At 33.9% G+C, this 14,678-nt stretch overlaps 1 non-coding gene across 1 annotated transcript; it reads right to left on the reverse strand.

Annotated features, from left to right (window-relative positions):
- Nucleotides 1–14,208: 14,208 nt before the first annotated feature.
- Nucleotides 14,209–14,334, reverse strand: LOC111730530. Its single transcript, XR_002776727.1, has one exon. It is a non-coding gene; the product is annotated as a U6atac minor spliceosomal RNA (small nuclear RNA).
- Nucleotides 14,335–14,678: the final 344 nt, after the last annotated feature.

Genomic DNA, 14,678 nt, shown 5'->3' on the forward strand with positions numbered 1-14,678 from the left:
CTCTTTCCTGCCGTGGTAGCTACAGCATTTTTAAATTAAGATATTGACATATAACATTATAATAATTTCAGTTGTACAACATAATAAATTGATAATTGTATATATTGGGAAGTGATTACAATAAGTCTAGTGAACATGTGTCACCATACATAATTACAGATTTTCTTTTCTTGTGATAAAAACTTTTAAGATCTATTCTCTCAACAATTTTTAAATATGCAATACTATAATATTAACTGTGGTCACCATACTGTACTTTACATCCTCATTTATTTTGTAACTGGAAATTTGTACCTTTTGACATCCTTAACCCATTTTATCCACCCCACAACTCCTGCTTCTGGCAACCATCAATCTGTTTTCTGTATCTATGAATTTGGGTCTTTCTTTTTTTAGATCCCACATATAAGTGAGATCATATGCTATTTGTATTTCTCACTATAGCATTTGATAAAAATGCCACACTTACAGTAGGTACTTAATAAATATTTGTTATAAGGAAAAAAAGAATAAATAATCAATGCAACCTAGTAATGAAATACCTTAGTGAAAATTCTTCCTATTAATTACTAAATAATGTTAACAAAAAGTCTTACATACTTAAGCAGCATCAGGCTGGTTGGACAGAATCCAAGAATTATGACAGTCTCTGCCAACACCCACTCAGAACCCCCTTTGCCCCATCCATCTGCTAAATGTTTCTATTCATGTATTTGCCTTGTGGCTTTGTTTTCAGTCCCATCTAAACTTTTTCTTTTTTGTCCAAAGGAAGAAGCATAATCTCAGTGTCTGGTACATATTTAGCCTTTTCCTGTTCAAGACTTTGTGTTACATTTTTCCCCCCAGGCATTCTGAAGCAGAGCCACATCTCCTCAGTGCTTATCCTACAGCCAAGCCACCTGCCCTGCTCACCACATTGCTGATCTGAAACAGGTTCAGATCTTGTACAGACTGAGTTAAGCACCTACCTCATACTGGGAATGTACAGACAAGATGAGTTGTGTGTGGACAGTACAACTGTGGAAACTAAGTTTCAAGCAGCTTTTAGGAATCGCTTATGACAGTAAGCAACATAAAATTGTATTAATGCTCTCTGAACTCTAGAAAAAAACACTAAGAACTGAGTTTTTCAGAATTTAAAAATAGAAATGTACACATATTTAAACAGAACCAAAATAAAGCACTAACTATTATATTGGGCCTTTTTCCTTTGAAGGCTTTCTATGGAGCATTTTATAAACATGACTAAATCAGTCTACCAGAGAGAATAACAGGAAATGCAACTCTCATGCAATGGTTAAATGGTTATGGAAGGTCCATGAAATTTATACTAGAATCATATTTAGAACGCCCACCTCTTAACTTCTTCGGGATGATTTTTCCAACAGATGGTATTAATTTAGGACACAAGAAATAAAAATATCTCCTAGTTTATTTTATATTTTATTTATAGTTGAAATATTTTCATGACCAATCTCAGATATAACACAGTACAGTTAAAAGAGAACTGAAATGATAACCAGGGTTTAGTCACAGTTCTGTTTAAAAAAATAGCATTCGACCTTAAGCAATTTACCTATCCTCTCCGAATTTCAGTTTCTCATTTGGATAATGATTTAATAACAATGATTGTTAATGGAGGGCTGTACAATACCCCACACTGGGACTTTGGAAATGTATGCTGGCATTTTTGGAATTTAGCAGGCAGATGCCAGTGATATTAAAAATACTACAATGTGCATGATAGACCTGCACGATCAAGAATCATTTCCCTCAAAATGACAATAGTGCCCTTCTGGAGAAACACTGGACTGGATAATTCTTAAGATCGCTTCCAGCTCTGACATTCTATGATCCTTGGATACTGATTCTCTTAGATTTACTATGTTAATATATAAACTATTAACACTTGGAACCAGTAAGATCACTTTACAAATCATTTTTCTTTTGGACATGATATAAAATTTTGACTTTTCTTACAGACAATAAATGGTCTTGGGCAGAAATATATACTGAATAAGACAAAAATAGCATAGAAGTAAGAAAAGGATAAAATGAACCTATATAGTTCAAGGTTTCTACATATTTTGTGAAGCAATAAAATATTAACTCTAAGTAGACTGTTAAAAGTTAAGGAAGTATGCTGTAATCTCCAGAGTATATACTAAAATAAAAATAAAAAGGAAACACAATTACAAAGCCAAAACATAAAATTAAATAAATTTCTGGAAATATACATTCAATTAATGCAACAAGGGAAAGAAAAGGAGAATTAGTAGAATAAACAAAAAAAGAAGACATCAGAAAATAAATAGTAAAATTGTAGACCTAAATCTACCTACAAAATATTTTAAAGTAAATGTTTTTGGTAAATAAACATTCCACTTAAAATGCAGAAGTTGTCAGAATGCATAAAAATCAAGACCCAAGTATGTGCTAACTAGAGACACTTTAAATGTACTGATACAAATTGAAAGAACATGGAAGGAAAAAAGATATATGATATAAAATATACATAGGAAGGCAGGGGTCACTATATTAATATCAGATAAGATAGATTTCAATAAGAATATTAACAGAGATAAAGAGGAACATTTCACAATAAAAGAGGGAGTTTAATTCTTCAGGAAGATATAATGATAATAAATGTTTTATGCACCTTTTAACAGAAATTCAAGATAACGAACAAATTTGACAAAATAAAAGAGAAAACTTGACACTTCTACAATCAGATCTATAGATTTTAACATTCTTCTTTCAGTAAATGAAGAACAAAACAAAAATCAGTAAAGATATAGAAGATTTGAAGGACTTTTTGTTAACCACTTCAAGTTAGTTGATATTTATAGAACACTGCACCTTACAATTGTAGAGTACACATTTTTTTTTTCAAATGTAGGTAGACCAATGCCTGGGCCAAAAGAAAAGATACAATATATTTAATAGGACCGAAGTCATATAGAGTATGTTCCCTGATCACAAGGGAGTTAAATTACATATCAATAACAATAATGTATCTAGAAAAAGAAATAAATATTTTGGAATTAAATAACTTACTACTAAATGACTAGGAGAGGAAAGAAAAACTCACAAGAGAAATTAGAAAATATTTGAACTGAATAATAATAATAATAATGAAACTATATCATATAAACTGTCACATATAGATAAAGCCAAGCTCAGAGGAAAATTTGTTGTTTTAAAACTTATAATAGAAAAAATAGTTTCATTCCAAGAAGCTAAAGAAAAGCAAAGTTAATCTTTAATCCTAAAAAGTAGAAAGAAAGAAATAATGAAGAGTAGATATCCATAAAATAGAAAACAATCATTAGAGAACATGAACAAAGCTAAAATTTGATTCTTTGGAAATTTCAACAAAAGTGATAAACCCCTAGTTAGACTGATTAGGGAAAAAAGAGAGAACACAAATTACCAATATAACGAATGAAAGAGAGGTTATCACTAGGAATCTTACAGATGTTAAAAATACTATAAGAAACATAATAAACAATTTTATGACAACAAAATAGACAACTTAGATGAAATGGGCTAATTTATTGAAAAGTACAACTTACCAAAAGTGACAAAAGTAATACAGAAAATTTAGATTACACAATAAATCTTTTAAAAGTTTAAATTTTTATTTTAAAAAAAATTATCCAAAAAGAAAATTTCAGGCTTTTATAGTGTCACTGGTAAATTTTACCAAACATTTAAGGAGGAAAAAACATGAATCTGAAACAAATTCTTTCAGAAAATAGAAGAGAGATCAATTCACAACTTACTTTATAAGGCAAAGCATAAACCTAATGTCAAAACCTGAGAAAGTTATTATAAAAAAGATACGAAGAGACAGTATCCCTCATGAATATAGGCACAAAACATTTACACATTTTGAGCAAATAAAATTCAGAAACAGAAAGATATAACATATCATAACAATGTAACATTTATGCTAGAAATATGGGATTGGTTTAATTCAAAAAGTGAATCCATGTAATTTTCCGTATTTATTGAATAAAAGAAAAACAACATATGGCAAAATTCAACACCCATTTCTCATGAGACTATTCAGCAAGCTAGGTATAGAAGGAAATTTTTTTAACCGGATAAAATTCATTTACCAAAAAAAAAAAAATGTAGAGCCAACACCATATTTAATTACGAAATATTGAATGCTTTTTGCCTCAGAACAAGGGATGAATGGCCACTTTTATCATATCTGTTCAGCACTTTACTGTAGGTACTAGCCATTGCAATAAGGCAACAAAAAAAAGGCATAAAGATCAGCAAAGAAGAAATAAAAATTATTTTTAATGTTTAGATCTCATGAGGTATACGTTGAATATCACAAGGAATCTACAAGTAAAATCCCTAGAACTAATTTATGTCATTTTAGCAAGGTTGCAAGACATGAGGTTATCATATAAAATCAATTATATTTTCATTTAAAACAGCTCCAATTAGAAATTAAAATTAAAGCAATGCAACTTACAACAGCAACAAAAAACATCATTGTCTTAGGAGTAAATATAACAACAGATGTGTAATATCTCTACACTGAAATGACTGATAAAAATTAAGACCTGGATAAATGGGGAGACATTTTCTATGTTCATGAATTGGAAGACTTCATACTTTTAAGATGTCAGTAACCCCAGATTGACCTACAGATTCAATGCACTATCAAACATAATCCTATCGTGCTGATAATCTAACTCCCTAAATGTATGTGGCATTAAAAGGATCTAGAACAGTGAATGCAGTTAGGAAAAATGACAACAAATCTAGAGAAATGCAGTACCTTATTTCAAGAATTACTGTAAAGTTATATTACCCAAGACAGTATAGTACTGGCCTAAACATTAATGGAACAGAGTCCAGAAAAATACCCACACTTACAACAATTATTTAGTTTTTTTAAAAAGTCGCTAAAGCAGTTCAGTATTGAGAAGAACAAATTGAAACAGCATAGGGACTTGGGCCTGGGGCCAAAGGATGGCTAGGAGGAACGCCTGATAAGCTTCATCCTCTACACGAAAATGTGGAAGTAGCATATTATTATCTTTCTCCTAATTGCTTACTTCCACAAAGACGTGGCAACTATTCTGCATGTGTAGTTGATCAATGTTTGGCTGCTATAGGACCTTCCTAGGGTGGCAATAATGAGCAGTCTGCCATCTTGTCCACACAGTGGAAGAGAGAACATAGTTACCAGGCACTTTAGCCAATTAAAGAAAGCCATCCTTTCTCAAAAGCTTACCACTTTCAAAAAGTCCACTTTTTCTTGCAAGCCTTCTTTTCCCCAGCTTATAAAAGCAGCCAGGCAGAGCCAGCTCTGAGTCAGTTTGGAGGCCCTTCCTTTCCTCTGTGCTGCCTCCCCTGTGCTCAAGCATAACCTTAATAAAATGTGTCTGGAAATTTTTCTGGGGTTTCCTCTTGATTTCTATCTTGAGGAAACCAAGAATCCCAATGCTGGTAACAAAATGGCAGTGGAAAAACTGGCTATAAATATGGAAAAGTAATGAAACTCAACCTCTGCCTTACATCATAAACAAAAATTAACTTGAGAAATATGATTGATATAAATGTAAAATAATGTATATTGTATATTTATACAATGAAAAACAGTAATAAAAAGGAACAGACTATTGATACATACATCAATATGAGTGAATTGCAAAATTTTTGTGCTGAATGAAAGAGTACATTCTGTATGATTCCACTTACGTGAAGTTCTAGAACAGGCAAAACCAGCATTTGAAAAAAAAAAATCAGAACATCTGCTGAGGGTGTGGGTTGGATGTGGCAGGGAATGAGCCATTAGGGAAATTTCTGAAGGGATGGTAATGTTCTATATTTTGATAAAGTTTTGGGTTACATGGTGTATTCCTTTGTCAACACTCATTGAATGTTACACTTAAGATTTCTGCATTTCATTTTATGTAAATTTCCCCTTAGGAAAAGAACTGTAAACACACATTTAACTCTAGTGGATGATTTAAGCCTAGTTGATGATGTGCTTTATGCAGTATTTGCCAATGAAATGAACTCATGTCTGCCACTTATTTTGAAATGCATTAAAGAAAATAAGATGAATTGATCAATGGATATATATATAATAAAATAGGTATTGTAAATTTTTAATTCTAAAATATGCATAATGTATACTCACTGTATCATTTTTCCATTTTTTATGTGTGTATGTGACTCAAAGATATAATTGTAAAATGTTGGTAAAAAAACAACCAAACAGGAATAGATAAATATGGTTATAATGATAAAGAATTGTCTCTAAGATATAGCAAGTGAAAAAAATCAAAGTACAGATGCTTCCCTTTGCAAGATATAGATATAGATATATTTTATGTGTGTGTTTGTGTGTGTATGTGGTTTTATGTGTGTGTTTGTGTGTGTATCTTGTATTCTACCCATAAAATATCTTTGGAAGGACAGACAAGAGACTATTAATGGTGGTTGTGTTGTGGCTGCTTCAGAGCGGAGGGACTGGGACTAAAGAAAGACTTACATTTCATTGCATACCATTCTATACTGTATGAAATTTTATCATAATAATGTATAATGTCTTTTTTCTCAAAAGAGATCTATGTAATATCTTAAAAAATAAGGAAGATAATACAAATAAAAATTAATCCTGACATCACCTTCTCATCTCTATTTAATGAGCTAGCAATGGGCAAATCTTATTAGAAGACTAGGGCTTGGAATCCAACAAGGACTTGCCTGTGCTACTTATGTGGGCAGGCAAGTAATCAATTTCAGGAAGATCAGTATACACATACTGACATGCCTGTGTGGACTTTAGACAAGTTATTTAAATTCTCTGGGCCTTTGTTGCTCATCTGTAAAATAAAGATAATAATATAAGGCTGCAACTTTGAATTAAATGGCATATGCAAATACATAGGTGGAACGAGGTCTATTCACAAGTCTTAATTCCCAAAATAGAGTGGTAAAAGAATTTATTGAAGATCATTCGGTTTGCTGGATTTCAATGAAACAAGATACATTTCTTCAAAAGAGTCACCATAGAAATCCAAATGCTCAGGAAACCATTGATAAACTGCCAGAATAAATTTATTAACCTGAGTGACTGCTGCATCCTACGCACGCTGATAGTGCAGTTTCAGTTCATTCTTAATGAACGCTTGATATCTGAATGCCTGGGAGTCTTTGTTCGGGTTAACTCAAGTCTTAGGCCATGTTTCCTGCCCTTACTACATTATTAAGGCCAAGAAGTATTCTTTCGGTGTTCTGAAAATCAATTTCCAATGTATGTGGGGGGAGGGGCTTCCCCCCATACCAACAAACAATTCTCAGACATCGGCAGGGTGTCAACTCAATTCTGATACTATGTACCCAAAGATAGCCTCCGATTCCATAGATTAAGGGCTCAGTCCTACAGGACCACTTCACTGACCCACAGCTGTTACCTGTATTTCTAACCAACTGGTTACAAATCAGAGGTTCCCAAAGACCATCTACTCAGGTTTGATCAATTTGCTAGAGTGGCTCGCAGAACTCAAAAAACACTTTGCTTATAAAATCACCAGTTTATTATAAAAGGATATATAACTCAGGAATTGCTAGATGGAAGAAATAAATAGGGCAAGGTGTAGGGAAAGAGCATGGAGATTCCATGCTCTCCCTGAGTGCTCTTCCCAAATCTCCATGTATTCACCAACTCTGAAGCTCTCCAAACCCAGTCCTTATGGATTTTTATGGCTCCATTACATGGGCACAATTGATTAAATCATTCACCATTAGAGAGTGAACTCAATATCCAGCTCCTCTGCGGGTGGAACTGAAAGTTCCAACCCTCTAATCACATGGTTGGCTCCACTGACAACCAGCCCCCATCCTTAGCTGACTTTCCAAAAGTCACCTGATTAATATAACAAAAGACAAGTTTAAGGTCTCATCACTTAGGAAATAATAAGGGTTTTGGAAGCTGTGAACCAGGACCATGGAGGAAGACCAATTATATATGAGAAATATATTTTGGCTATCTGCTATGAATGATAATATTGCAAGTACTTAAAAATTATAGAAAAAAATCCATTAAACTAGTAATTAATATTTTCTGACACTTTATTTATCTAGAAAAATTATTTATCCAACAACTATTTCTCCAAAGATTTCAGTTTTATAAGGTTTAATTACCTGCTGGAAGGTTGTAGGTATATGACACAACCATAGTGGCATATACAAAATGCACATACATGTCTGGTTCAAATTTAATTTTACATATTTCCACATTTGGCTCTATACAAGGAAGAAAGGTCATTAGTAGGTAGGGGAAGGCAAATAGCTTTTCTGTGTTCTCATTAACCTAATATATAGTGGTGTTCCTGGTAATCTGGGTGTTTTTATTAGATCAATGTTTGATTAATTCAGCACATATTTATTGAGAACCTACCTATTATGTGTCAGGTATAGAGAAGAAAGTGCTGTGAAAGAACTATTAGGTTCTTGCTTTGTGAAGTTTGTTTGCTAATTGGGAAAGATAGACAATACACAAGTAAACATATACATAATAACTTTAGATAGTGTTAACTACTGTGAAGAAAATAAAAGAAGATGTTGGGACAATGACTTAAAGTGGAGCCAGGGCATCTTTCTCTAGAGTGACTTGGGAAAGCCTATTTGAGGGGGTGACTTATGAGCCGAGACCTGAATGATGAGAAAAGTTAGCTATATGTAGATTTGGGGGAAGACATTTCCAAGAGAAGGAACAACAAGCAACAAGGACTGGTTCTTAAATACCCACATACATTAAAACCTTCCTGAGTACTGATTTAAATGACAATTTCTGAGCTCCGACCCCACCATTCAGTAGATCTGAGAATTGGGCATCCAGATCTGCATTTTAGCAAGCTTTATGGCCACCGCAAGGCATTTCTGATTCTGGTGGTCTATGAACCACATTTTTAGAAACACGAATCTAGGGCCTGCTTCTTGGTATGTGGGATGAATTTTTATACTGAAGCCCAAGATGGAATGGGGAATTCAGAGCCATGGGCCTAGATAAAAAAGATCCATAGAACCTTGTAACCCTAGAGGCATGAGTGATAATGGAGCAGGAAGGCTAGGGGAGATCGTGTAGGTTTGCTAATCAAGGCTTGAGAGGGGATGGAGGTAGAGAGATCAGCTAAAGTAGGTGGTGTAGGCCACAGGTTTAGTCACACAATGTTCCAATTAGCAGAAATCAGTACATCCTTGAGATCTACAAGAGTTGAAGCCTATTCCTGAGGCAGGCTGCTCTCTGCCTTGTTTCATACTTCCTGCTGTGTGTGGGTGGCTCTGAGCTTATAGATATTGATTGAAGACAGGAGGGCTTCAGAAGCCTGCAGGTGTACTCTGTCTCTGAGGGAGAAAAATGTTGAGAGGCGAAATTTTACCAAAATTTTACCCTTCGCATTGCTTTATCTCACCAGTCGAACCATCTAAATGTTGTTGACAGAAAAACTTAGGTAAGGAGGAGATGCAATCCACTTTTTATTTCCAACCCTGGTGATGATAATGAGCTTTACCACATTCTAATCACTGATTTCTGCCTGGAGGAATGTCTTGGCTTTTCCAATTAACAATAATCTAATATGTTATTGCGTATCCTTTATTCTTTTTCTTTGAGCTTATCCAATTATTGCATACTGCTTTTGTTTTCTTAGTCCTAAACACTAGTTTTATTATTTTTCTTGTGAGATTTTTCCTATTTATAAAGTATTTCCAGTCGTATTTAAAATCATGATAAAATACTTTGTATTTTTGACATATATTTAAAGATTATATAAAGTATCATCTCTTCGTTACTTGGGGAATAATGCACGTTACAGAATATTGCTTTGAAAAATTTTTTTAAACAAACCAGTTTTATTTATTTAAACTATTATCAGTTCAAGGTATATGCTATTTAAAGTAAATTACGTCTTCTTTGCCAGTCAATGGCTTTAGAAGCAAACTATTTTGTTCATTGAATAATCAGTCCAGGAGCCATTCTGCACTTTCCTGCCTTTCATAGAGTGTGGGACTCAACCCATACAAGAAACATATGAATTCACCATATTTCCAAAATATTTTAGAAAGAAATCAACCACTGGCACAAAATTTTCCAAGGTGCCACTTAACCTATTTTTATTGAGTAATAATGATCTGCTACACATTGTAATTAGTGTCTTCTAAACAGTGCTTAAGGTCCGTACCTCATAATTTACTGTTGCAATGTTTCACAGTTCCCAAATGTACCTGTAAGTTTCTTGAAGGCAGAAAATGTATATTATACCTTTGTCTACCCCCATAATATCAACAAAAAGTTAGAGTCACAGTCAAAGGTAAAGTGATTGATGTTTCTGCACCATTTCTCCTTCAATTCACTGGCTACATTTGTGCTATATGGTTCTGAGTATAAATCCAATGAAATTAATCTTAACCCACTTGGTCATCCATAATTGCACTGATATCATGCTTTGTCCCCTCTGTGGGCTCTTAGATAGGCTTACTGATCTGCTGATGGGAGAAAAAAAGAAGTATAGATTAGACACATTTATTCTAACAATTTTTCCAGACTCCATTTAAAAAAAAAAATTCTATAGCCTAGAGACTAAAGGACAATTTTCCTGACCACTTTATTAACAGAACTCATCAGCTTTGTTTCATTGATTTCGTTTATATAATTTCTGGTCTAACAGAAGAAATGTAACCTCCAAACCATTTATTACTAGAGGATTACACTTTTAATCAGGTTGTGTACTTTGAAAAAAGTTATACGTGCTAGAATATCCCAATTACTTACCAACCCACCCTTCCCAAGGGATTGGGCAGTTCACCTCACTGCAATAAATCATTGCCTTATACAAATTATTAGCAATGTGTCTGTGAGCACTCTCATTCCATTAAAATTTGCTGAAAATCTCTTCAGTGGATTTGTGCTTATGTAAGAGACTGTTGATCTAACTTCACCTGCGAAAATGTGGAATAGGCTAGTAAATTTTGAACTTACAATTGGAAGAACTGGTTCTAGAATTGACCCCATCACTTATAAGTCAAGTAACCTTGGTCAAGTCATTGTACCTCTCTAAGGCTTTGACCCTGTAAAATGATAGTGCTGCCTGCCCTCTGACCTTGCAGGGCTGTGAGGATTTATAAGCTTTGTAAGCAGCTGAGCATAACACACATTGCAATGATGCTAGCTATACTGTATACCCTTACCTTGAGCTGTTTTTTGCACATACATTTTTGAGCATTAGTTTTCCTGAGGGAGATTTTAGTTTCTAAATAAATAAAACTTAAAGCCCGACTGGCTGGAATTTGTTTCATTCATGGAAACATTGTCCAACTCTCTTTAGAAATGTGCCTCCGCCTCCTCTCTAACTTAGCTACCTTCATTCCAACTACTGCTTTCTCCATGCAATTCCTCCCCATTCTTTCAGACCCATTTTAAATTTAGTTTCTTAGTGATGTATCCACACCACAATGACTTCTTCCTACACTAAACTCCAAGAGATTTTATGATAGTCTAAACTATTTGATCAACACTACTTCCTCTAGCAATCTTTTCCTGACCACACCCACCAGGCCTATGTCACGAGACCTTCATTTGTGTTCCTAGAGGCACTTGGGCATATCTCTTTTATAGCACCTATAACATATCATGTTTTAAAGAGCATTATGAGATATATCTGACATAAAATTGAATAAAATGATATTTCGATCACTTATTTATTCACCACAAAATTAAGAATAATGGTATCATCAATATATTGAAGCCTCCGAGGAATTCCCCCTAATCCTCAGAGATAGCTACTACTGTAAATTGATGTCCATTATTCCATGTAATTCAATATCATTTAACTGCACATACATGTAGAACTATATAACATACAGTATTATTGGTATGTTTTAAAAACCTTAAATAAAGTTATACTGGAACTATCCTTCTGTGATGTGGACTTTTACTCAATGTTGTTTGTGAGATTCCTCTATTTCATATCCTTGAGTATACTACTATGTAGTCATCAACCCTTCTAACTGATGGATTTTTTTTTTCAAAACATGTTTTAAAATAATTATCCTTTGAACTTTCTTATACTTGTCTTTTGCTGCACATGTATGTATATTTCTATAGAGCATATACATGGAAGGGAATTGTTGGGTCATAAAGTATATATGAGCTAACTTTAGCAATATTGCCAAATTGCTTTCCAAAGCAGTTGTATGAATTTATACTCCCATAATAATTGCATGGGATTTACCCTTGGTCTACATACTCTCCAATACATAGTATGGTTAGACTTTGAAATTCTTATGGATCTGGTGTCACTCTAGATCCACACTTCATTATTTTCTGTTCTGCTACGTGGTCCAGGATTTTGAACTGTATGCAAGACAGCAAAGGGATCCCTTGCCTTTGACTTCTATTTGGTTTTACATGGGGAGCAAAAGAAGGGAGAATCAGAGAGCAGAATTTTCATTCCTCTACTCCACTCTCTGTGGAGTCACTACATCATTAGTTAGAATTATACCTTTATCATTTCTATTGGAGCGACCTTTTCCTGATTTGCAGGAACCCTTTACATATTCTGGATACTAATCCCTTTTTTGTTGTCATTATGTGCATTTCACGTATTTTCTCCCAATGTGTGGTGTGTCTTTTTACTTAAAAAAAAATATTTCATATGAACTTTTTAAAAAATTACAGTGGTTCTATTTATGAAGTTGTTCCTTTTACAATGTATGTTTTCTTTGTCTCCTTAAAGAACTATTTCTCTACTCCAAAGTAATAAAGATATTTTTCTGAATTTTCTTCTAGAAGATTAATAAGTTTTGTTTTTCACATTAGACTTTTAAGCCACTGAGAACTGAGTTTTATATGTAGGGTAAAATAGAAATCCACATTTACTTGATGGTCATATGGGTAGCCAATTTTTCTGGAACAAGTATTGAACTATTATCCATATTATCCTACTATGAAACACTTCGTGTTTCTGTTTCATGATATTCTTCCTTCTCATTCCAGGTTTAGTGAATGTGCAGATGAAGCGAAAACTCACAATTCACTTTATTACCTGATTATGTAATAATTTGCTGTTGCTGCTATAACAAATTACCACAATCTTGAAGGCTTAAAACAACACAGATATATTCACTGAATTGTAAATTCTTGAGGCCAGAAGTCTAAAATCAGTTTCACTGGGATGAGACCAAGGTGCCAGCTGGGCCAAGCTCCCTCTGGAGGCTCTAGGAGAGAATCCATTTCCTTTTTCTTTCTAGCTTCTAGAAGCCTGAATTCCTTGCGTTCATTGGCTCATGACTGCTTTCTCCATGTCCAAAGCCTTAGCAACTTCAAATCTCTTTCTGCTAAGGTTGTCATAGTCTTCTCTCTTCTGTAGTAGAATCTGCTCTGCCTCTCTCTTATAAGGGCACTTGTAATTACATTTAGGGCCCACCTAGGTAATCCAGGATAATCTCCCCATCTCAAAATCCTTAATTTAACCACATTGGCAAAGCTTCTGTTACTAAAAGGTAACATTCACAAGTTCTAGAGATTAGGACTTGGATATATTTGGGGGCTATTATTCAGCCTATCATACTCTCCATTAGTCCTGTGAATTTCTTGGGGGCCTATGGTCTTATTAGCTTTTATACTTCTAGTGCATCAAAAGTAAGAAATGTTCGGAAAACATTTTTTTTCTAATAAAAAAGATTTTGTTTCATCTCTGTGCTATGATTGTTAAGTCCTTCAAGGAAGACTTTGTATCTTTAACTTCTTTTATCTTTCCAATGGATCACAATAGCATAGATCCCTAATAAATTCAATACTCTTGAGCCAATATGGTAGAGTAGAAAGAAATTTAGAATCCAGTCTTGGTTGTATCATTTTTTAGCAATGAATTTTAGGGAAAATTTATTTTTACTTCTCTGGAATTCTCTTTCTTCATTGATAAAATGAAGAGGTGAGAGTAAGCCTAGCTGGTGAGAACCAAAGCTCCACACTTCTGATTCATACAGAGTATTTCTACTTTTATCTATTTTATATAACTACTGTTTTTTTTATACAAAATTTTGTTTGAAAAAATAAAAAGTTCAGTTTTTAAAAATTTTTTTGAAAATTACTGCTTTCATCACAGTCCATCATGGGGATACTGAAACTCAGAGAGTTGTACTGCTTTGCCTCTTGAATTTACTTTCTGAAACCACTGCCTTAAAACCATCTGTTGAAACCACTGCCTTGAAACCATTGGGTTGAAAAGGTCATTAGAACCACTTGTGTCCTTATCCTGGGAGTTACTAACATTCTCTCTTGTCTTAACACACAAAGGACAACTGTGTAAGCTCTACAATATCATATGAATATGTGATCAGTAGCATTTTTCCTATAAGCAGACTAAGATCCAAATCTGCAGTACAGTCCTATCAAATTGCAAATCACAGCAATCATTTGGAAAGAAAGGATAAAGGAACATCCTATCAGTCAATGAAATAAGAAAACACTGTATTCAGTGTGGTGGGTGGTACAAAATGCTTCTTGAAAGCAAGAATGCTGCCTTATTCCCATTCATATGCACATATTTATATTGAATAAATGACACAGTATGTGCCCCAAACGAATTTATATCTTAGTTAGTATATTACATCATATGCACAGCTTTAATCTATCT

This window comes from Pteropus vampyrus, unplaced genomic scaffold (genome assembly GCF_000151845.1).
Source record: "Pteropus vampyrus isolate Shadow unplaced genomic scaffold, Pvam_2.0 Scaffold318, whole genome shotgun sequence".
In the NCBI taxonomy this organism is placed as follows: Eukaryota; Metazoa; Chordata; class Mammalia; order Chiroptera; family Pteropodidae; genus Pteropus; species Pteropus vampyrus.